Consider the following 25,075-nt stretch of genomic DNA (forward strand, 5'->3'; position numbering starts at 1 on the left):
CAACTTTTTGTTTCAAAAAATGCTAAACCTAGAGAAAAGGTGAAAGAAAAGTACAATTAGCACCCTTACATCTTTCAGCTAGATTGGTCAACTGTTAATATTTTGCTACATTTGCTTTATCTCATACTCTAAGTACGTATTATCTCTATTATTATTAACCATTTAAGAGTCAGTTTTTGACATAATGACCCTTCAACCCTAACTATTTCATTATGTACCTTCTAAGAGTAAGAAAAATCTCCTATGTAAATACAATCAGCTATCAAATTCAGAACATTTGATATTGATATAATCATCTAATATAAAATCTCAATTTAAATATAACCAATTTCCTCCCCAAATATCCTTAATAATAAGTTTATTCTTGTGTATAATCCAATCTAGGATATTATGTTGGATGTTATGTTGCTTTAGTTTTCATGTGTCATTAGTCTTTTGACTGAAAACTGAGTCACTTGACCTCAGCCTTATTGAAAAAATTAAATATAATTTTTTGGGTTCTACTAATTAACCCGTTTAATCTGGTTCCCATGTTCTTTTCAGATTTTGAGTGCTTCCTTTTTTTAAAAAAATTTTTATTTATTTATTTATTTATACAGGAGGTTCTTATTAGTTATCTATTTTATACAAATAGTGTATATATGTCAATCCCAATCTCCCAATTTATCCCACCACCACCACCCCCACCCCCCTCCCCCCTTTGTGTCCATACATTTGTTCTTACATCTGTGTCTCTATTTCTGCCTTGCACACCAGTTCAACTGTACCATTTTTCTAGATTCCACATATATGTGTTAATATGCAATGTTTGTTTTTCTCTTTCTGACTTACTTCACTCTGTATGACAGTCTCTAGGTCCATCCAAGTCTCTACAAATGACCCAATTTCGTTCCTTTTTATGGCTGAGTAATACTCCATTGTATATATCTACCACATCTTCTTTATCCATTCATCTGTCGATGGGCATTTAGGTTGCTTCCATGACCTGGCTATTGTAAGTAGTGCTGCAATGAACATTGGGGTGCATGTGTCTTTTTTTTTTTTTTAATTGATTAATTTATTTATTTTTGCTGTGTTGGGTCTTCGTTTCTGTGCGAGGGCTTTCTCTAGTTGTGGCAAGCAGGGGCCACGCTTCATCGCGGTGCGCGGGCCTCTCACTCTCTTGTTGTGGCGCACAGGCTGCAGACGTGCAGGCTCAGTAGTTGTGGCTCACGGGCCCAGTTGCTCCGCAGCATGTGGGATCTTCCCAGACCAGGGCTCGAACCCGTGTCCCCTGCATTGGCAGGCAGATTCTCAACCACTGCACCACCAGGGAAGCCCGCATGTGTCTTTTTGAATTATGGTTTTCTCTGGGTATGTGCCCAGTAGTGGGATTGCTGGGTCATATGGTAATTCTATTTTTAGTTTTTTAAGGAACCTCCATACTGTTCTCCATAGTGGCTGTATTAATTTACATTCCGACCAACAGTGCAAGAGGGTTCCCTTTTCTCCACACCCTCTGCAGCATTTGTTGTTTGTAGATTTTCTGATGATGCCCATTCTGACGGATGTGAGGTGATACCTCATTGTAGTTTTGAGTTGCATTTCTCTAATAATGAGTGATGTTGAGCATCTTTTCATGTGCCTCTTGGCCATCTGTATGTCTTCTTTGGAGAAATGTCTATTTAGGTCTTCTGCCCATTTTTTGATTGGGTTGTTTGTTTTTTTAATATTGAGCTACATGAGCTGTTTATATATATTGGAGATTAATCGTTTGTCCATTGATTTGTTTGCAAATATTTTCTCCCATTCTGAGGGTTGTCTTTTCATCTTGTTTATGGTTTCCTTTGCTATGCAAAAGCTTTTAAGTTTCATTAGGTCTCATTTGTTTATTTTTGTTTTTATTTCCATTACTCTGGGAGGTAGGTTGAAAAAGATCTTGCTGTGATTTATGTCAAAGAGTGCTCTTCCTATGTTTTCCTCTAAGAGCTTTATAGTGTCCGGTCTTACATTTAGGTCTCAAATCCATTTTGAGTTTATTTTTGTGTATGGTGTTAGGGAGTGTTCTAATTTCATTCTTTTACATGTAGCTGTCCAGTTTTCCCAGCACCACTTATTGAAGAGACTGTCTTTTCTCCATCGTATATCCTTGCCTCCTTTGTCATAGATTAGTTGACCATCGGTGCGTGGGTTTATCTCTGGGCTTTCTGTCCTCTTCACTTGATCTGTTTCTGTTTTTGTGCCAGTACCATATTGTCTTGATGACTGTAGCTTTGTAGTATAGTCTGAAGTCAGGGAGTCTGATTCCTCCAGCTCCGTTTTTTTCCTTCAAGATTGCTTTTGCTATTTGGGGTATTTTGTGTCTCCATACAAATTTTAAGATTTTTTGTTCTAGTTCTGTAAAAAATGCCATTGGTAATTTGATAGGGATTGCATTGAATCTGTAGATTGCTTTGGGTAGTATAGTCATTTTCACAAGATTGATTCTTCCAATCCGAGAACATGGTATATCTCTCCATCTGTTTGTGTCATCTTTGATTTCTTTCATCAGTGTCATAGTTTTCTGAGTACAGGTCTTTTACCTCCTTAGGTAGGTTTATTCCTAGATATTTTACTCTTTTTGTTGCAGTGGTGAATGGGATTGTTTCCTTAATTTCTCTTTCTGATCTTTCGTTGTTAGTATATAGGAATGCAAGAGATTTCTGTGCATTAATTTTGTATCCTGCAACTTTACCAAATTCATTGACTAGCTCTAGTAGTTTTCTGGTGGCATCTTTAGGATTTTCTATGTATAGTATCATATCATCTGCAAACAGTGACAGTGTTACTTCTTCTTTTCCAGTTTGTATTCCTTTTATTTCTTCTCTGATTGCCATGGCTAGGACTTCCAAAACTATGTTGAATAATAGTGGCGAGAGTGGACATCCTTGTCTTGTTCCTGATCTTAGAGGAAATGCTTTCAGTTTTTCACCATTGAGAATGATGTTTCCTGTGGGTTTGTCATATATGGCCTTTATTATGTTCAGGTAGGTCCCTCTATGCCCACATCCTGGAGAGTATTTATCATAAATGGGTGTTGAATTTTGTCAAAAGCTTTTTCTGGAGATAATCATATGGTTTTAATTCTTCAATTTGTTAGATATTTATATATTGAAGAATCCTTGCATCCCTGGGATAAATCCCATTTGATCATGGTGTATGATCCTTTTAATGTGTTGTTGGATTCTGTTTCCTAGTATTTTGTTGAGGATTTTTGCATCTATATTCATCAGTGATATTGGTCTGTAATTTTCTTTTTTTGTAGTATCTTTGTCTGGTTTTGGTATCAGGGTGATGGTGGCCTTGTAGAATGAGTTTGGGAATGTTCCTTCCTCTGCAATTTTTTGGAAGAGTTTGAGAAGGATGGGTGTTAGTCCTTCTCTAAATGTTTGATAGAATTCACCTGTGAAGCCATCTGGTCCTGGACTTTTGTTTGTTGGAAGATTTTTCATCACAGTTTCAGTTTCATTACTTGTGATTGGTCTGTTCATATTTTCTATTTCTTCCTGGTTCAGTCTTGGAAGGTTATACCTTTCTAAGAATTTATCCGTTTCTTCCAGGTTGTCCATTTTATAGACATAGAGTTGCTTGTAAGTAGTCTCTTATGATGCTTTGTATTTCCATGATGTCTGTTGTCACTTCTCCTTTTTCATTTCTAATTTTATTGATTTGAGTCCTCTCCCTCTTTTTCTTGATGAGTCTGGCTAATGGCTTATCAATTTTGTTTATCTTCTCAAAGAACCAGCTTTTAGTTTTATTGATCTTTCCTATTGTTTTCTTTGTTTTTAGTTCATTTATTTCTGCTCTGATCTTTATGATTTCTTTTCTTCTGCTAACTTTGGGTTTTGTTTGTTCTTCTTTCTCTAGTTCCTTTAGGTGTATGGTTAGATTGTTTATTTGAGATTTTTCTTATTTCTTGAGGTAGGCTTGTATAGCTATAAACTTCCCTCTTAGAACTGCTTTTGCTGCATCCCATAGGTTTTGGATCTTCGTGTTTTCATTGTCATTTGTCTCTAGGAATTTTTTGATTTCCTCTTTGATTTCTTCAGTGATCTCTTGGTTATTTAGTAATGTATTGTTTAGCCTCCATTTGTTTGTGTTTTTTACGTTTTTTTCCCCTGTAATTTATTTCTAATCTCATAGCGTTGTGGTCAGAAAAGATGCTTGATATGATTTCAATTTTCTTAAATTTACCGAGGCTTGATTTGTGACCCAAGATGTGATCTATCCTGGAGAATGTTCTGTGTGCACTTGCGAATAAAGTGTAATGTGCTGTTTTCGGATGGAATGTCCTGTAAATATCAATTAAATCTGTCTGGTCTATTGTGTCATTTAAAGCTTGTGTTTCCTTATTAATTTTCTGTCTGGATGACCTGTCCATTGGTGTAAGTGAGGTGATAAAGTCCCCCACTATTATTTTGTTACTGTCGATTTCCTCTTTTATAGCTGTTAGCCTTTGCCTTATGTATTGAGGTGCTCCTGTGTTGGGTGCATATATATTTATAATTGTTATATCTTCTTCTTGGATTGATCCCTTGATCATTATGTAGTGTTCTTCCTTGTCTCTTGTAACATTCTTTATTTTAAAGTCTTTTATCTAATACGAGTATTGCTACTCCAGCTTTCTTTTGATTTCCGTTTGTATGGAATATATTTTTCCATCCCCTCACTTTCAGTCTGAATGTGTCCCTAGGTCTGCAGTGGGTTTCTTGTAGACAGCATATATATGGGTCTTGTTTTTCTATCCATTCAGCAAGCCTGTGTCTTTTGGTTGTAGCATTTAATCCATTCACATTTAAGGTGATTATCGATATGTATGTTCCTATTACCATTTTCTTAATTCTTATGGGTTTGTTTTTGTAGGTCCTTTTCTTCTCTTGTGTTTCCCACTTAGAGAAGTTCCTTTAGCATTTGTTGTAGAGCTGGTTTGGTGGTGCTGAATTCTCTTAGCTTTTGCTTGTCTGTAAAGCTTTTGATTTCTCCGTTGAATCTGAATGAGATCCTTGCTGGGTAGAGTAATCTTGGTTGTAGGTTCTTCCCTTTCATCACTTTAAGTATATCGTGCCACTCCCTTCTGGCTTGTAGAGTTTCTGCTGAGAAATCAGCTGTTAACCTTATGGGAGTTCCCTTGTATATTATTTGTCGTTTTTCCCTTGTTGCTTTCAGTAATTTTTCTTTGTCTTTAATTTTTGTCCATTTGATTACTGTGTGTCTCGGCATGTTTCTCCTTAGGTTTATCCTGCCTGAGACTTTCTGTGCTTCCTGGACTTGGGTGGGTATTTCGTTTCCCGTGTTAGGGAAGTTTTCGACTATAATCTCTTCAAATATTTTCTCGGGTCCTTTCTCCCTCTCTTCTCCTTCTGGGACCTCTATAATGCGAATGTTGGTGCATTTAATGTTGTCCCAAAGGTCTCTTAGGCTGCCTTCATTTCTTTTCATTCCCATTCTTTTTTCTTTATTCTGTTCCACGGCAGTGAATTCCACCATTCTGTGTTCCAGGTCACTTATCCGTTCTTGTGCAGCAGTTATTCTGCTATTGATTCCTTGTAGTGTATTTTTCATTTCAGTTATTGTATTCTTCATCTCTGTTTGTTTGTTCTTTAATTCTTCTAGGTCTTTGTTAAACATTTCTTGCATCTCATTGATCTTTGCCTCCATTCTTTTTCCAAGGTCCGGGATCATCTTCACTATCATTATTCTGAATTCTCTTTCTGGAAGGTTGCCTTTCTCCACTTCATTTAGTTGTTTTTGTGGTGTTTTATCTTGTTCCTTCATGTGGTACATGGTCCTCTGCCTTTTCATTTTGTCTGTCTTTCTGTGAATGTGGTTTTCGTTCCACAGGCTGCAGGATTGTAGTTCTTCTTGTTTCTGTTGTCTTGCTTCCTTACTTTCTTGCCCCACAAAATATTCCAGGTACACTTTGTACTTTACCTTCCCCAACTCCAGATCAACTATTTCTTCCAAGAACCCTGGTTCCTTTTAGTGGGGACCTAAACTGGTTTAACTACCAGTTAAAAATTTTTTTTTAATTCATGAGATGGCAATATAACATAACTTGTAGTGTTATTTTGAGGATTAAATGAGAAAATCTGTGTAAAAGAGTTTACATAATTCTTGGCACATAGTATGTGCTCAATAAATTAATTTTTTCCAACTATTTCCAGTGAAGTGTAAATAATGGAAGTATGGATGAGAATGACAGTTGATGAATTTACAAAATGCCAATTATAATGTTCTCTGAGAGAAAGCAATTGGTTAGTTGATCCAAAGATTAGATTACATTAACCTCCTTTCTGAGCTTTTCATTGTCTATTTCCAGTCTCACTCAAGTTTCTCTCTTCAGAACTTATCTTTAGGATTTAGTTGAATTTAGTCTTGGGTTGTTTATGTTTCTTAATCTTCTCTTAAGTTAAATTTTAAGCTACTTAATATGGAAACCGTATCTTATGTGTGTGTGTGTGTTTTTGAGGTTTTATAATGTTATTTGACAGCGGTTAGTTCTCATCCACATTTTGTCTGTAGATTTTTGAAAGTAGTGACAGGTACATATCTAACCAACATATAGAGTTTATTTGGTGAATCTTCATCCTCATTAACTTTCCTGGACAATTGCACATGGATACAGTTTGGGACATTGCTTATTCCTTTGGCCCAGATAGCTTTAGTAAGCCTGGTGTCATTGTGTACATCTGAAGTTCCCACCTCCTTCATGGCAAATTTCTGGATCCTTTTGAGTGCCCAAGGGGCAAGCTTCTTGAAGCCCACTCCCTAGATGCACTTGTGAATGTTGATAGTGTATTCTGTGGTAGCTACCTCGTTGATGGCAGGATGGTCCTTCTGCTTCTCGCCCCTCTTCTTTGCAAGAGCTCTTCTGCTGGGCCCAGGTTGGAAGTGCTTAGGTGTTTTTCATATTTCCTGCATGTCCTACAACAGTGGTGGGCACATATGCATATATTAGATACCAGTAAAAACCTAAGTAATGTATTTGTAGAAGTCACATAAGAAACATTTCCTAGCGAAAAAGAAGTGTTATAATTACTAAGATCTTAATCTAAGATTCTAATGAAAGGTAGGCTTTAAGCATACAACACCTTCTTAAAGAATTTGGCATAAACTACACGGCCTAGACCTTTTTCAAATAAATACAAGTTGGAAAGCAGAAGGAGTTGTATGTTTCTGAGCTGCCTAGTGTTATAATATTAACTATTTCTGGTGCAATGGCAGGCTGTCTCCTCTGTAATCAAAGGAAAATGTACAGACTGACTATTCTTCCAACTATTCAAATGTCTCTTAAAAATAAAATTGGTGGTAAGTAACAGGCATTTTGCATGTGCTGGTTATTTTGACCTGGTGGATTTGCAAATTTCTTACTAGCATAGAAAAGAAAAACTGCTGCTTATTTTTAAGTACAAATCTTGTGTGCAGCAAATGAAGTCACATTTTTTATTTATTCATTTATTTTTTTGTGCTGTTAGAAAACCACTTTACAACGAGTGTGAAAGAGAATACTTATTAGGCTAATAACAGCAGAATCATAGAAATGAGGCCTATAGACAAATCCCCCTCTAGAGAATAAAGTGTGGTTACAGAAGGTTAAGAATCTGTAAAGATCAATGGAGGCCAAGAGCTTAAAATAGAGATAAGCTGCCTGGAGAAAAAAAGTGAAAAGAAAAAGAAAACTTCAAGAAAACACTGAGTGTTTAGGATAGCTATTTTGTCTTTGTTCCCTGCTGAAAATTCCTAAAATTTCATTTAGAGACAGTTACACATTCCTCCAAATACATCATTTTTATTTTGCACAATGTCTAAACTCCTGTGGGTGTCTTTTTCACTTCAACAGGTGCAATCACACATACACACATACACATGGGCCTTTGACTTCTGTAGTGAAACACATTGTCAAGTCAAAAGTACAGCTAATTCAGTAAAATGTGTTAATATAAGTAGTAAAAAACGACGGTGGTTGTAATGGGTAAAGCTGATTCTTAAGTATAATAAGATTCCTGTATCCAAATGGAAAAGTTCTAACTGAACTTTGAAACATCCTCATATAATTTGGGAGATAACGCATTATGCTTTCTTTGACTGAAAGGCAGATATTTTGATGAGAGTTTTGTTCCTTACTTCCTCTCAGTTTTCAGTGGCTTATCGAGCACCACATTTGCTCTTTTTTTAAAATTGTATTTAAATACCTTTATGTTTATTTATTTACTTATTTTTGGCCACACGACTTGTGGGATCTTAGTTCCCCGACCAGGGATTGAACTCGGGCCCTCAGCAGTGAAAGCCTGGAGTCCTAACCACTGGACCACCAGGGAATTCCCACTACATTTGCTCTTTATGAAGGCATCTATTCAGTATGAAACAGGAAGGCCATGGCATAAGACCAGGCAGTTTTATTTGCCTGTGGACATCTGCATGTTTTGTCTATCCTTCCTGTCCCCCAGATCCCAAAGGAATCCCAGAATTCATGTTCTGTGTTGTAGAAAAATACATGAAAATTACAAAAAGGCTATCCTTTCTGTCTTTCTTGGTCTCTAATGTTCGTAATATTGTTGGCCCCAACCTGTAAGTCACAGCCCATTTTGAAAGTTGGTAAGGCATAGTAAAACATGGTATTTTTGCCTTAATTTACCCTTTTGCCCCATTTACCTATCATAATTTCAGAGTTCCCTTCATATCCTTACCATATCCATGGTTAAACAATTCCAATCTCTGACTTTTGATCTTTTGGAACTTGGATGAAGATTGGGATCTGTATGGCACACTGTGCTCGTCGGTTCAGGCTGCCATATCAAAGTATCACAGTCTGGGTGGCTTAAACAACAGAAATGTGTTTTCCCACAGTTCTGGAGGCTAGAAGTTGCAGATCAAGATACTGGTAGGGTTCATTTCTGCTGAGGCCTCTCTCCTTGGTCTGTAGATGGCTGTCTTCTCACTGAGTCTTCACTTGGTGTTCTTCGGTGCTTGTCTGTGTCCTAATTTCTTCTTATAAGGACACCAATCATATTAGCCGTATCATTTTACCTTAATCACCTCTTTCAAGGCTCTGTCTCCAAATCCTGTCACATTCTGAGGTCCTAACTGGGGGTTAGGACTTCAGCATATGAATTTCGGGAGGACACAGATCAGTCCATAACACACACCTTTCACCAACCTGGTGCAAGAGTCTTTAGTCCACTTTATCTGTAGGGAAAAATCTCTGTTTCAAGTCATTTTTTTTCTGAATCACATTGATGTAAATATTTGTGGTTCAACATATGGTTGGCAAGCCAGAAGTGCCTCAGGGATTTAAAGAAGTGTTTTAGATACTCCAGCACATTTGGTAGGTAATCCAATCCTATTGGACAGACAGCCTGAATTTCAAAACTACACCCACATTAAATAAAGGCCAGATATGTTTGTGGGTTTTTTTCCCACTCTCCACTCTCCACCCTGTACCAACTGAGATGGAATTATTTGCGGAAAAAAATTATGAGTAGAAGAATCAAGGAGAAACTCCAGATTCTCTTCCTAAAACTCTTCCAGGCTTTCATCTAAAACATTATATATATATATATGTGTGTGTGTGTGTGTGTATGTGTGTGTATATATATATGTGTATATATATATATATATATATATGTATTTTTTTGATTTTCCAAAGATCTATTATCACGGTGAGAATGGCATAACATAACACATTTATCATATAACATCTCTTCTAAGTGCATTGCTACAAATATCTGAGATGTCACATTCCCTCCCCCTCCCTCCCTCCCTTTTCTCTCCTTCCCGCTCTCCCTGTCCCCCCAACCTCCATTACCTTGACTCTATAATTCCCTAATTCACACCTATAAGGGGGCAGGGTCAGCCTCAAGTAAACTGATTGCTAATGCAATTCATTTACCAATCATCCCTCTGTGATCACTCTGAGTCATCTGATGAGGACAGTGAAGTTAATGAGGACACGAAAATGAAGAGAAGCAGGGAAGGATGATGATAAGGAAAAAAAGCACAGGGCTGAGAAACATGGGGAAGGAGGGCAGGCTGTGACCTCCGTCAGGGGCACCCTGGAACCCAGAAGCAAGGGGAGAAGTGAAAGCTTCTCCCTGTGACCCTCAGTGTATTAAGATGCAGCCAATCACATCACCCAATTGGATTTTCTGACAAAAATCTCAGTTGAAGCAAAAATGTATTCTGAAGATAATATGTATATAGGAATGATTATATGGTTTTGGTATGTTATTTCCTTGCTATAAAGAAGAATATATTATTTATTTATAGAAGTAGCACAAGCCTCACACAGTTTCCACAGGTATGAGGGATCATTTACAAACAAAATGTTAGAATCTACCAATGTAGAAAACATCAAGGTTGTAATGAGGAGGATGCGTTTTATTTTTTATTTATTCATTTTTAAAGCAGAATGAATAGTGCCAGCATGCTGTCACTGGGGAGAACTGTGTAGTTGTTTGCAGGTCATGGTGCTTGGTAAATTTGTCCAGTGCTATTAAGAAGGAATTATAGAAAGCATGTTTGTTTTTCTGCTTGATGGCCAGAAGTAATTTTAATAGATTCCTGAATTCTGTCTCCAGGCAAACCAGGAACATATGGAAATCATATTCAGTTGTTAATAATTTTGTTGCTGATGGGAGTGGTAAAGAGGATTTATTTTAATCATTTTAGGACTTATTAAAGGGACGTAGCTGGGAGCTGAGAGGATTAAGCACTTCAGGTGAGTTCACTGGCAGGCCCACGTGAAACTGGGATTTTTGTCTGTCAGGAGAAAACATACCCACTGCGAGTGTCCCAATGGCATAGGTGTTAAAGGAGCCTGGGACCCCTGCAAGGTCAGAAATCAAAGCCTGGTGACTGATCAGTACTCTAAAACACCTCTCATTGTTCTGAATGTTTTCTCAGCAGCGTAAAACACACTATAGCAGTGAAGGTCCTGGGTTTGGCTCTGGCAGTTATTAATTCCGTGGTCTTGGACAAATTACCTCACTTTTCTCTGCCTCAATGTCTTTATCTGCAAGAATGGCAATAACAATAGCAATTACCTACCTACAGTAGCACTTTGAAGGTCAGATAAGATGATTATGTCAGTCTTACAGCACCAAGCATGATGCAGAGTGAATGCTCAATAAATTATAACTATTCTTATTAATATTTTTATTGTTATGCTTAAAATCTGTATCTGCTTCATTATACATGTTAGAAAGAGATACCCAAACTTAAAAAGTATTGAGAAGAGAATGGGCCTAGGCCTTCAAGTTTGATGGTATATATTGCAAAGTAATAGGTCTGCAATTTGGAAAATAGAAATTTACAACATTTTCTGCATAGAAACATGTGTGATGTTCTAATGCTCTCCAGTTGCTTGAACTATTTAGATATCAACTCAAGATACATTGTCATACTTTGTCTGTTTTATTTTGCTTGTACCTTTGCTTGTACTCAAAAATATTGTCCCTATTCAAATAAAAGTTCGTGGTATTTTCCTTGGTTATTTTTAAAATGTAAGGTTTATATGATCAGATTGAGCCTTTTTTACTTTTATCCAGCCTGTTTCCTAAAATTAAATATCTGTAACCTTTCCATTGAATAAGCAGGGTTCATGGGGTGTAATTATAAAGCAACTTTATTTTTGTCTCCCAGTATCTCTTTAACTTTTTTCTGTGGGGCTGGTTCTTTCATTAGCCTTTGATAAAATTTAGGGGAAGTCCCGTGATTTTTTTTTTTAAATTTTATGTATTTATTTATTTATTTTTGGCTGTGTTGGGTCTTCGTTGCTGTGCGCGGGCTTTCTCTAGTTGTGGTGAGCGGAGGCTACTCTTCGTTGCGGTGCGCGAGCTTCTCATTGCGGTGGCTCCTCTTGTTGTGGAGCATGGGCTCTAGAGCGCAGACTTAGTAGTTGTGGCACACGGGCTCAGTAGTTGTGGCTCGCGGGCTCTAGAGCGCAGGCTCAGTAGTTGTGGCACATGGGCTTAGTTGCTCTGTGGTATGTGGGATCTTCCCGGACCAGGGCTCGAACCTGTGTCCCCTGCATTGGCAGGTGGATTCTTAACCACTGCACCACCAGGGAAGCCCAAGTCCCGTGATTTTGGTGTCCACTTTTAGGTAATAAAACAACCTATTGTCGGTAATTGTCCTGTCAAAATATTACATTCCATTGGAAGGTAAAGCTTCTCTTTTCTTCTGCTTTGCTTGCTGCAGGCTGGTTGCCAGTGGGTGGCTGGGTGGGGACTCTGGTTGGTTTGTCCTTTCTTTTTCTCTTGCGTGTTAATCCCTCTTCCTCCAAAGAAATTTCAGACCCCCCTCTAGGTTTAGAGCTAGAAGAGGCAGAGGTTAAAGAGGACAAGAATATTCTTGCTTGCCTGCCATTGTTTGGTGATCTAGCATCCGTACTCTGTAGATCTGGCAGGTGTTTAAGGCTGAGTCTTTTAGGGGCACCTTTATGGGTTCATCAGAGACCCTGGGGCCCTTTGCCTCTCTTCCTCTCATCGCTGGGGGTCTCTCACTCTCACTTTTAGTTCCTTTGAGAGGGCAAATGCATCTCTGATTGCCCTTGGCTGGCTGGCTGGTTACTAACTCCTTCCTTAACATCTAGTCATCTGCCGGCACTTTCAGCTTCTATTTGTTCCTTCAGTGGACTCTCTTGGACAAGACAGGTGATGCAGCTACATTAACCTGCTCATGTGTAGACTACATGTTTCTCCCAAGTTATTCTAGGAATGCACATGACCCCCAATGAAGTGACCTTTCTTCTATTCCTGTTTTAAAGCAGTGCACTAGCCAGGTGCTGGACCCTAGCATTACTTACAGAGGAGTCTGACTCTTATCCGGTTGTTTCTGCACCTGTGAGACAAATAGGTGAAACTTTTCAGGTGGTCTCAATATACTTCTTTCCCTAGGTTTGGGAAAAGCCATCACAGCAAATCAATTTATTTTTCCAAAATTCCTCTATCTAACTACTTTTAATCTTCTGAAATCCTCAATTTGGGTGTGGGGTTAAGAGTAGAATAACAGGTTATTTTTCTTTGACTCTTAACTCAGGGGTAACATTCTATTATTCTGGAAGAATACCACTGTTATGTGGGTGTATCACATGACAAGATGCTTTATTTTAAACTCTTTTATAACTGTGTACCAAGTCCCATTTTTTCCTTATTTTCTTTATATTATCTCATAGCGATATATAAAAAATTGTGCTAAAAAGCACATGACAGAAATTTACCGTCTTAACCATTTTTAAATGTACAGTTCAGTAGTTAAGTAAATTCACATTATTGTGCATCTTGAACCACATTTTAAACATCTCACTGTATGTTGAAAACAATCCAGCTTTTTCTGTGATTGTTTTTTTAAAAAAGCATTTTGATTATAATATTGGTTGTTAGACATTAACTCAAGCTTCTTCCTGTAAAGGGAACTGGTATCAGGACAGACATGGCCAATAAGGAGACAGAATCTCATGAAAATTCAGTTCAGTAGCTGTAACAGTGCCCGGCCTCATGGAGATTGTTGTTGGAAGGAGAGGTAGGAGCAGAAACAACTCTTGAAAGAGCTTCACTAGCCTCCTCCATTCCATAGCTACCCTATTAATAAAACTCGAGTATTCCTAGTCTGCCTACTTCTTTTGGAACTGATGCTATCTGCTTACTGTTTTCCTCTTCTTTGTGTATCATTTCTTCACCCATCATAATTTTGCTTTTCTCATAGTTTCCGGTTCATAATAATTTCTATTTACTGCCTTATGGCTCTGACAAACTGTTCATAACTCCAGCTCATCTTCACACAGTGAAATTCCTCATTCTCTTGGTATTGGTATTTCCTAATTTAAATTTTCAAGAGAGGAAACTGGATTGTCTTTGTTTATCTTTTCATACCACGTGGGCACTGCCAGCCAAAGGATTGGTTATACTTGGGTCAAAGTGTGGCTACAAATGGCTGCCCTTTGAGCGGAGGCTGGGGGAAGGTCGTTCCTGAGAAGGCACCTGGGTATAGTAGGCAACATGATTAATTTTATGTACTTAATAAAAATATTTTGTGTGTATGCTTAAACAAGAGTAAGTATTTCTTTATTCATTTTTTCAGCATTTGGCAGAAAGCAGGAACTCTTATAGGAGAAAAATGGTAATAAGGGCTCTGAGAACAAAGAATTGAAAAAGGGCTTCTGAGTTTCTGATTGTAGTGGATTTTTTTGAGGGAAGGACTGTTTTCCTGGTTTGGGTTCCCCCAGAAGCAGATCCTGAGATAAGAATGCTATTGCAAATAGTTTGGAAGACGATAACATGAAACACTGGTAAGGGAAGAGAAGAAATGACAGAGGGCAAGGAGGGCAGCCAAAAAAAGTGCAGTATTTTAAGTGGTTACCACCGTGGCTTATTCCACTGGTTAATTCTGGGAAATGTACAGTGCATCTCAAAGTTATCTCAAATGGGTGCCCAGGAAGCTGGATATTTATCCATCAACTCCCCATGGATCATTGGTTGAGGGCTACTCCTGGGCCACTAATTCTATGGCATGTCTGGCCTGCCCTCTGCGTAGTTTATAGCTCCACGTCCAGTAAAAAGCCCTCAAGTCAGGAGTCACAGGGGTTTGCCGTCAGCAACCTTTAATGTGTGAGGGCGAGAGCAGAGAGGCTGTGGGCCGGGCACGGTTGGCATTTACCCCCAAACCCCCTCCCCATTTTCTCCTTTCTTGAATGAAACCTGATTTTATTCAGGTATTCATCCCTTAGGGAAGGTTGCCTTAACCTAAAGCTCAAAGGTAAATTTAGATTAATCTTTTTTTTTTTTTTTTGCCTTTTAAGTTAGTTTTATTTCAATAAATTCTTTAATACTTTGTGTTGTACCATTCAACATTAATCTTCAAGATCGATCACGTTTGTTTTTCGGGAGGAATCAGTCTTAATCAAATAGAAAAACACACTGAGGCTCCCCTTTGTTCGTTGCTCATGACTCCTCCTCCCAATTTGTGAGCTGGCTCAAGCGGTCTTAGGCATTCAGAAGAGAAGCATTTTTATTTAAGCTTTTGGTGGTTCATTTTGCATATATATTTTTTTGATTGAAGTATAGTTGACTTACAATGGTGTGCCAATCTCTGCTGTACAGCAAAGTGACTCAGTTATACATGTATAGACATTCTTTTTTTAAAATTTGGATTAATCTTAGTTATTTATGGAGATCCCATTCCTTGTATCTGCTATTTGGCGTAGGTGTGGACGCGCGGTGCAAGGTGGTATGAAATGAGAAATGAGGTCTGCTAGAGGGGCTCTGGGAAAGGTTTCTTCCTTCTAATAAAGAGACTCATAGGAAAAGGCAGCATTGTATTATACACTGGACCCGGGGACTTCCCTGGTGGTCCAGTGGTTAAGACTTCACCTTCCAATGCAGGGGGTGCAGGTTCAATTCCTGGTCGGGAAGCTAAGATCCCACATGCCTCCTGGCCAAAGAACCAAAACATAAACCAGAAACAATATTGTAACAAATTCAATAAAGACGTTTAAAAAAATGGTCTATACTGGACCTGTCATGTATTCGTGAGTCACTTGGAAATGTTAGATGCATCTTGGGACCATGAGCCCTGAATTAACCAACCCTAAAGATACCCTACCTTGAAATTTCTCAGTTTGAGAGATGACAACTTTTCCTGATTATCTAAATCATTTTGAGTAAGGTTTATTTTTACCTGCAGTCAAAGACATCCTAATTGGTACAAGGATAAAGTGTAAGTACCAGATGACAAAGCTCATTTTTGAAGTTTACAGAAAGGTTTATAAAGAGATTATAGGATCGTGTCAATATGTTGTAACAATTCTAGCTCCCTTTGTTCAACCTTTACACCCCTTTTATAGTACAGATAACATTCAGGGGGTTTTGCTGATGATTGATCATGAGTTCTAGAACAGCAGTGTATTCAGTCTCAACCTTTGATTGCATACGTATTCATTATACTGTGATTCAATGGGAAAAATGCATAAAACACTTTTTCTACATACCGAGGTACAATGGTTGGCTTGAAGAAAAGCACGGGTGCAATTGGTTGAGCTGCCAGCTGAACCAACAACTTTTTTCCCTGAAGACTGTTCTTACTTGAACGAAAGACTGACAGAAAAAATGATGGCTACCCAGACTTGGGTATTTGGCCATTTCTCATAAATGAATGAACTGAACATGTTACTTCAAGGAAAACGACTGACAATATTTGTTGCCAATGATAAAATTTGAGCTTTTTTTTTTTTTAATTAATTAATTAATTTATTTATTTTTGGCTGAGTTGGGTCTTCGTTTCTGTGCGAGGGCTTTCTCTAGTTGTGGCAAGCGGGGGCCACTCCTCATCGCGGTGCGTGGGCCTCTCACTATCGCGGCATCTCTTGTTGCGGAGCACAGGCTCCAGACGCGCAGGCTCAGTAGTTGTGGCTCACGGGCCCATTTGCTCCGCGGCATGTGGGATCCTCCCAGACCAGGGCTCGAACCCGTGTCCCCTGCATCGGCAGGCAGATTCCCAACCACTGCGCCACCAGGGAAGCCCAAAATTTGAGCTTTTGAGTATGATTTTGATTTTCAGAAAACTTTTATCCACTAAGGTGATAGTTTCCCAACACTTAAAGACTCTTTAGATGAGTTTAGTGGTGATATTAACAAATGTAATTTTTAAATATTGTATAATAAAATGTGTCAACATTTGGACAATCTGCATAACTCAGTGACACAATGTTTTTCAAATGAGTGATACATGATATTATAGAATCATGTGTGGGCAAAATATCCATTCAAAGTGCAAGATAGACTAATGGATTTTAATGTAACAGTAAAAATAAGTTTAGTAGTATGGTTTTTGGTTTCACATTGCAACTAACTGCTAAGAAACTACCATTTGTTGAGTTTTGATATAGTGTTAAAGAATAATATCCACGGTTATATGAAAAGATTCTCAAAATAATCCTCTTTTTTCTAACCACATATCTGGGTGAGGCCGTATTTTCTTCATATATTTCAACTAAAATAGCATGTCACAACAGATTGAATGCAGGAACAGATATAAGAATCCAGCTGTCTTCTATTAAACCAGGCAGTAAAGGGATTTGCAAAAATGTAAAACAATGCCACTCTTCTCACTAATTTTTTTCTTCATAAAAAATATGTAATATTTGTTAACATGTAATGGACTTATTATTTTTAAATGAATTAATATTTTTAGAATTTCCTTTAATTTTGAATACAGCAAATATTAGTAAATATAACCCACATAAACCAAAGCTCTTTAGAGGTCCTCAGTTACGTTTAAGAGTTTACAGGGTCCTGTGACAAAAAAAGTTTGAAACTATCTTTAGAGGGCATAGTGGAAAGGGTTCAGAGCATTGAGTATAAACCAAGAGATCTGGGTTGTTAACGGACAGAAACAGAAGTAGAGGGTATATGGGATTACAGTTAATGATCTTGAAATAAAGAATGATGGAGAGGTTAGGAAGGAGGAGGAGGGGTGGGGGAAATTTCTAGAAGTATGGAAGTTCTGCCCTCCCTCTTGACCCCTGTAGATGAAGGGATGGAGGTCAGTGGAAGGGAAGAATAGATCTGGGGCGATGTATTAATGCATCCTACATTGTCATGGTTCTTGATGTTTATTAAACCAACAATGAACAGAAGTAAAACGTTTAACTTTAAAAGGGATTTCTTCATAAATGAGCACATTTAATGTTTTTAAATTTGGGGGATGCAGACTTGATGGAAGTTTTGCTCTTCAGGAGGTACATGACCTCTCCTAGGAAACCAGGGAACATATGGTCATGTGTGAATGAATGAATCTCAGATTGTTGGGGAGAACCCTTCCCAGTGTGCTAAATATTAGTGAATGTTCCAGGCGTGTTTCAGCTATCCAGACTGCACATAAAAATTGAGTGATGGGGACTCTTAGAATGAATAACAGCATTTACTGAAACTGAAAATCTTAAGACTTCTGGATCCAGAATCCACAATGTCCAGCCTGAGCCTTGATGTTGCACCAGTTTTACTGTAGAATACATCATCCTTGCTCCTTAGCTGACAAGTCCTGCCTTTTTGACATTTAAGCTACAAAATGTAGGCTGCTCCTTGGAGGAAATCTTGTAATTATTTGCCAGTAGAAAAAGAATGATGGGTTAAAGTAAATACATGCTGTCAAGCTGTCAATAATTATTTAATACCACTGTGTACCAGGAATGATCCATGTCAAAGTGCTCTAAATGAATTAGACAGACAAAGAAACTACATTTGCAAAGTTTCTGGGGTAGTCACATACATACATACTTACAATATATAATATAATAATATAAATTTGAGATAGGGAGGTGGGCAAAACCACTACCAAAACCAAAGCCAAAACAAAAACAAAAGATATGTTTGCATCAAATTTGAACAATAATTTTTATTCTAAAAGCAGTTGGGAAATGGAAGAAAGGCTACTACCTTACTGGGAAGTGAGGGAGGTTGCCAGAGACTCTCGCATTTATGGATGCCTCCTCTGTTCCAGACCGTCTGTATCTTTCACGAACTTTGGAAGTACTTTTTGCCTCACATTTCATAGATGAAGAAACCAAGACTCAAGAAAGTTGAGGAAAATTTCCCCTAAGATAAAAGATTTAGAAGGTTGCACAATGGAGGTTCAAGCCCCAGATATTTTTGTCTTTGAAGGCCATTCTTTTTATGATTCCTTAGAAACTCCCAACTCAGAGCCTATAGAGAACATACCCATTAACTGTAGGGAGAAGACCACGTTGCTGGAACTATTGTTTCTATTTTATATCATCTAGTTTATAAGAAAAAAAGTTCTACTCTCCGTTTTTATTGTTCTTTGAAATAGCTGAGGAATAAGCAAGGAAGTATTTGTTAAGAAAACAAAGAAACACAGCTTTGGAGGATGTTAGGGGAAGACCCTCTAACTCAGCAATATGGCGGCTATTTGCACCTTTGTCCATTGAGACAACACTTTTATCAAGATATCCTATTGGGTAAGAAGACCTCGTTTTTGCTGCCTCAAAATAGATGCAATAATATAAATTCTCTGTGCTTTGCATTTCTAACTGTTAAGCAAGCAGACACCACCAGTCTCCGCAGAGACATCCGCAGGATACATAGCACTATAGTGTGGGCTTCAGAGAAAAGATTCCTTTTCAAGGACTTTGAGCTCTATGGAAGGAGACACATACACATAAACCTAAATTTTCATGGTTAGTTTAATAGTTGCCATGATTATTACTCTTTAAAGTATTCTGAGGGTAGGTACCGATTCTTAACTACTTACCTAATTGGCTGTTATTATTTCAGCAGCCTTCTCCTGTGTTCTCAAAATGACCCACTCCACTTTGAACTTATTTACTATTCTGTTCTTTTTCATCCTTGTAAAGTTCTCACAGTGCCCTTAAGTAGATTTTGCCCTGGGCGCTGCATACCATAAGTTAGATAACTTCTTTATGTCTTAGTTCTCTTTTCTGAAAGCTAGAAATAAAAATATGATCTATCACTGTCAGAAGTAAGTAAGGCAATAGTTGTAAAGCCTTTAGTCCAATGCCTGACTCATTAAATGCCTGCTATTATTCTTGTTATTATTAATAATCATGTTATAAAACAATCCCAGTTTTAAGCTATCTAAAGTTTTATTTTGCTCAAGTGTTTATTCTTTTTTTAAAGAAAAATTTATACCATACTTCCAAAAAGAACTTGAAAAGGTTTACCATTAAAGGTATATTAAAAGTAAGGCTTAATAATGGGAATAAAAATAAAAAGTCCGGCAAAGTCAACTGCCTCAGAAACATAATCAAGGCCACAGCTGACTCTCCCCATAGGTATCGGAATCACTTTTTCATCAGAAGAGTGCTGGGAATGACTGTTGGGGAAGCTCGACAATGCTCCCAAATACTCCCTTTTGCTCTGCTCCATCCTTTCCTCTGTTCTAATTTCCACACTGCTGTCTTCTCCCTTGGCTCTTATCACTCCCATTCAGTCTAAACCTTCCCACTTGGCCCTCCGAACACCATTTCATGGCGTCCTCAATCTCCTTCAAGAGGAAGAATGTTTCTTCTTGTTAGGAAAGGCATTCTCCCACGTGCGGTCTTTTGGCCCCAAGTCAGCCGCATAAGAATGGGCCTTGTGGGGGGTGGCACTTTCCTTACCAGGAGATAAAGCATCCTCACAGTTTGTGATGGGCTTATCACCTTGTGGGGGCATATCTTCCTCTCTTTCAGACTCAGGTGTGCTCCTTTGTTGGTCTTAAGCGTCTGCATCGTGTGGTCCCTGGCCGTCCCCACTACTGTATCTTCCTTCTTCGGCACAAGAAGGGTGCTTGCAAATCAGGAGGGATGTGCTGGCCTTGGGAGACTGACACCCACTACTGATGCTGACCTTGCTGTCTCTTCTCTATGTGAATAAGACATTGTTGCATCCAGTGCTGGACTGTACTGTTTGCCTTGACAACTCCAATATCAAGATGCAGTGGGCAGAAGTATTCGGATCTTTACTCCCCATAATAGGCAACTGATGGCACTTGCTTGATACATCTATCTTGCCCTCCAGAGCTATTGCTTTTTCTGCAACTCTCCCTAGTGCATGCATCTTCTCTAACTACCTGCTCACTCAGCGTTGGGTGTTGAGATTGGCTTCCTAAGTGGAGATTCTGATCTTCATTGCTGGGCTTTTGCATTCTTTTGTGCCTTTTCCTCTGGAGCTCATGTCATCTAGCTGCCTCACCTGATGCTTTTCCTGTTGCTGTCCTTGGACTCATGGTCCATGCCATCATCCATTGACTATTTCATACCTGGCTCACACATTATTTTCTACCCTGTCATCATTGTATGAACAAGGAAGAGCTACACAAGTAGATCTCTTCCTATCTTGACCTCCTGTACTTCACTGAACTTCATTTCCATCCCATTCAGCTACCTACTCTCATGAAAATAACCTGTCCCCACTTACAATTGTTTCTCCTCTGAAATCTTAAAAATGTGCATATCTCAACTTTTCACTACACCCTGTATAGTTCTTCCGGTTCTCTGCTTTCATTTTCCCGCCTCCCCTTTTCTTTGCTCCCATTGAGACCTTTGGTTCCACAACCCCTTCTAGTCCTCTTGTGATTGAGCTCCTTATCCATAAACCATCACTTCCTCCACTCTCTTGCCGGTGTTCTTGATCATCTTGCACCATTGCTCCATTGTATTCACCAAGATAAAACAAACTAGTTAAGCAAAAGCCCAACAATCTTCTCTGTATGTCATTGGAACTTTAAATCTGGGCCTCTGTGTACCCGAAGAGGTACTTTCATTCCCTTAGCTTGGTGCTGCTACAGATTCATGATTTCCATCCTTAGGCTGTCCACATTGATTCTTTCCCATTCATTTCAGCATCTGTGTACATCTCCACTCTGCTCAAACTTACTGCTCCACCATCTCTTCACTCACTTTGTATACAATTCTGCCTACTGCTGTGCATCTCACAAGAGAAAACAGAAACCAGCTTCTTCAGCTGCTGCAACCACACCTAGCTGGATGAAAACTTTTGGCCTGTCTGAATGGAAGGTACACCTTCTTGTGGCTAAAACTATGCTTTTCACCCATACCCAGTAACTCCTGACTTCTTAGGCATTACATTTTCTAATATTTGTCTGCTCTCCTATGCTCCATCTGATAAACTCAACAAAACCCCCAAACCCTTTCTTGACAATTTGTTCCCTTTCAGTCACTGTATTCTTTTCTTCCTTTCATAGCCAAACTTCATGATGGTGTTATTTACATTTAATCACTTTACTTCCTTATATCCCATTAACTCTTCAACCACTGAGACATTTAAAGTTATTCCTAGAGCTGGTTCTGAGCTTCCATGCAATGAAGACAAGACAGTAGAAACAGGGACACTGTTTTCAATGACTGTTACATGGAAATTTCTGTTCAACAAGAGAGAAAAAAGGTCCTGTACCTACATTTCAAAAGGAAATGATTGAAACATTAAAATAGAGACAGTGATCAATGTTATAGGTATTATTTTATGGAATATGAAGAAATATTCTGCATTTATATCCACTGTTTCAACTAGCAGCTGGACAACATTGGGTATAAGATTGAGCGCTCCGGTGAGAGCCCTCAAAACAGCCAGTTTGTGCTTTTGAGAGGAAAGCTGTGCATAGCTACAGTTATCAGATCTGCAGGTGGGAAATTTTAATTTTGAAAACTGAAAAGTTTACTAAGTATGTAAAATCTCCCCCAACCTTGGTTGAAGAACCAGAGTACCAGTAGAAAGGAAACAAACTTCCTTAACAAAACAAGAAGTTTTGAATTTGTAAAAATTCACAAAAACATGGAAAGGATAATGGAGAAAAATCAAGGACAGGGATTATCAGTTGCCTGCAGCTTAATTCCTGATAACAATTATTCATTTGTATATGTGTGTGTGTGTGTGAGAATAAAAATAAGAATTTAATAAGGATCTTCAATATTTATATTTTTTCAAAAATAATGAATAGTACATGAGTCATTATTTAAAAGCTTGCACATTGAAATTTGTAGGTGGAAGTGGCCAAATGTTTAGGAGGGAAGGTTGACTAGGGCTAGCCACGACCTTGCTCAGGAATATTTTTTGGGTAAATGCACAGAAAAATGGAGACAGGCACCAGGATGCCAGTCGATTAAGATCCCATGAGAAGTAACTGTCAGAGCCCTGAAATACGCAATGTCTGCATCCGCACCTGTGGTCAGTTCAGTGAATGATCCCAAGTTTTCTTTGCTGAGTAAGAAATAAAGCCAAAGATGATGTCATGGAAAGTCCCTCAACTAAAATAGAGGAATGAATCTTCCTACTTGAGGAGTCGCTTTACTACTGGGGTCAGGATATTGGCAAACACTCACTTTGACAGAGCTGTGTACACATTGTTGATATTTCATATCTATCCATCACCTTTATTTATGCTTCATTGTGATGTTCTGTAAATAGCCACTTTCTCTTTTGTCTCTCAGCACTGGTACTATAGTATGCATTGCAGTTTTGGCATGCTGACATATTCCTGGTTTGCCTGGGGCAGTGATTGTCAATGCTGGCTGCACATTAGAATCACCTGGGGAGCTTTTAAATATATCAACTTAATCAATTAAATCAAAAGCCCTGGGATTGGGGCTCAGGCATTGGCAAGTTTCAGAAACTCCCCAGGTGATTCTAATGTGTAGCCAGGGTTGGAAACACTGGGCTAGTGCATTGGAGAAGGCTGCTTATTTAACCTTTTGAATCTGTTTTTTTCCCCCCAGGGTTGACTAAACCTCTCCGTAGCACCTTTCTGTGTTTATCTTCAGAAGGCAGTCTATTTCTGCATTTCCAAGTTCTTGGGATGTCTCTTTGTAGCCTCAAAGAACAGTCAATAATAGACAAATGCTATACTTTAAAATGATTTAATTTTGCCAAGTTAGGGCTTTTTATTGCTCTTTCTCAATATTTGAATGTGCAGTTTTTCTCAACCTTGACTTCATTTGTCTGTACTTGACTGTACCTGGGGAACTTTAAAAAACGTTGATGCCCTGGTAGAGTCCCATCCCTAGAAATTCTAATGAAATCAGTCTGGGGTGCAACCTGGACATTGGGATTTTTAAAGAGACACACCAACATTGTTAATCGGCTATACTCCAATATAAAATAAAAAGTTAAAAAAAAATAGACTCACCAGGTGATAATATAATAGACTCTTAGCGGAAAACTCTTGTAAGTATTTTCAAGATCTGTAAACTGCCTGTTAGGTAAATGATATGCCTAATCCATGGTGAAACTGAGGCTGAAAACCCAGCAATTCCACTGGCAGCCAGTCAACCTTTGCTGCATGTGGGAATTGCTTGGGATCAGGGAGATTTAAAAAATACTGATGAAAGGGCTTCCCTGGTGGCACAGTGGTTAAGAATCTGCCTGCCAATGCAGGGGACACGGGTTCGAGCCCTGGTCCGGGAAGATCCCACATGCCGTGGAGCAACTAAGCCCGTGCGCCACAACTACTGAGCCTGTGCTCTAGAGCCTGCGAGCCACAACTACTGAAGCCCACGTGCCTAGAGCCCGTGCTCCGCAACAAGAGAAGCCACCACAATGAGAAGCCCGCGTACCGCAATGAAGAGTAGCCCCCGCTCACTGCAACCAGAGAAAAGCCTGCGCACAGCAACAAAGACCCAACACAGCCAAAAATAAAATAAATAAAATAAATTTTAAAAAAACATAATTCTCAACTTAAAAAAAAAATACTGATGAAAAAGAAAAATACTGATGCCTGTGCCCTAGCCCTAGCAATTATGATGTAATTAGTCTGCCTTATAGCCTGGATTTCAGGACTCTCAAAGGCTTTCCCGGAGATTCTGATATGCAGCAAAGATTGAGAACCGCAATTTGGCCTTGCTTACCAAACACATGCCTTTTTGGTCAGTTTCAATAGTTTTACATCATATTAAAGTTTTTAAGGGTTCTGAGCCCATGTGCCACAACTACTGAGCCCATGTGCTGCAACTACTGAAGCCTGTGCACCTAGAGCCCATGCTCCACAACAAGAGAAGCCACTGCAATAAGAAGCCTGCAACTAGAGAAAGCCCGCATGCAGCAACGAAGACCCAACGCAACCAAAAATAAATTCATTAAAAAAAAAAGAATTAAAAAAAAAACAAAAACAAAAAAAAAAAAACAAAAAAAAAAATAAAAAAAAAGAATTAAAGGACTAAACTGTGAAAATTGAATAGGGGATGGAACTCTACAGTTCATTATTTTGAGTTACTTATTTTTCATACCTCTGTTACTGAATTTTTGCTTCCTTTGGTCTGATTTCTTTTACTGTGTTGAACGCAGGTTTCTAGAGGGCAAGCCCAACCTTTTTGACTTGTTTTGTTGACCATTTAACACACACATGTATATATATGTATCTTTTCATGTTTCAATTCAACTATTAATTATCTTTCCAAATTTCAGTTAGACTTACATAAAGAGCTGCTGATTAAATTCTCACTAAGGCCGACTCTCTGAAGCCACTGGCCACTGCAGGGGTACAGGTCATAGGGGAGGAAAAATTTTTCCTCTACCCTTCTAGGTTCTTT

The 25,075-nt window shown here is 38.6% G+C and overlaps 1 pseudogene; it reads right to left on the bottom strand.

Moving 5' to 3' along the window:
• Positions 1–6,512: 6,512 nt before the first annotated feature.
• Positions 6,513–20,779, bottom strand: LOC118888975 (annotated as a pseudogene).
• Between the last annotated feature and the right edge of the window lie 4,296 nt (positions 20,780–25,075).

This window comes from Balaenoptera musculus, chromosome X (assembly GCF_009873245.2).
Source record: "Balaenoptera musculus isolate JJ_BM4_2016_0621 chromosome X, mBalMus1.pri.v3, whole genome shotgun sequence".
In the NCBI taxonomy this organism is placed as follows: domain Eukaryota; kingdom Metazoa; phylum Chordata; class Mammalia; order Artiodactyla; family Balaenopteridae; genus Balaenoptera; species Balaenoptera musculus.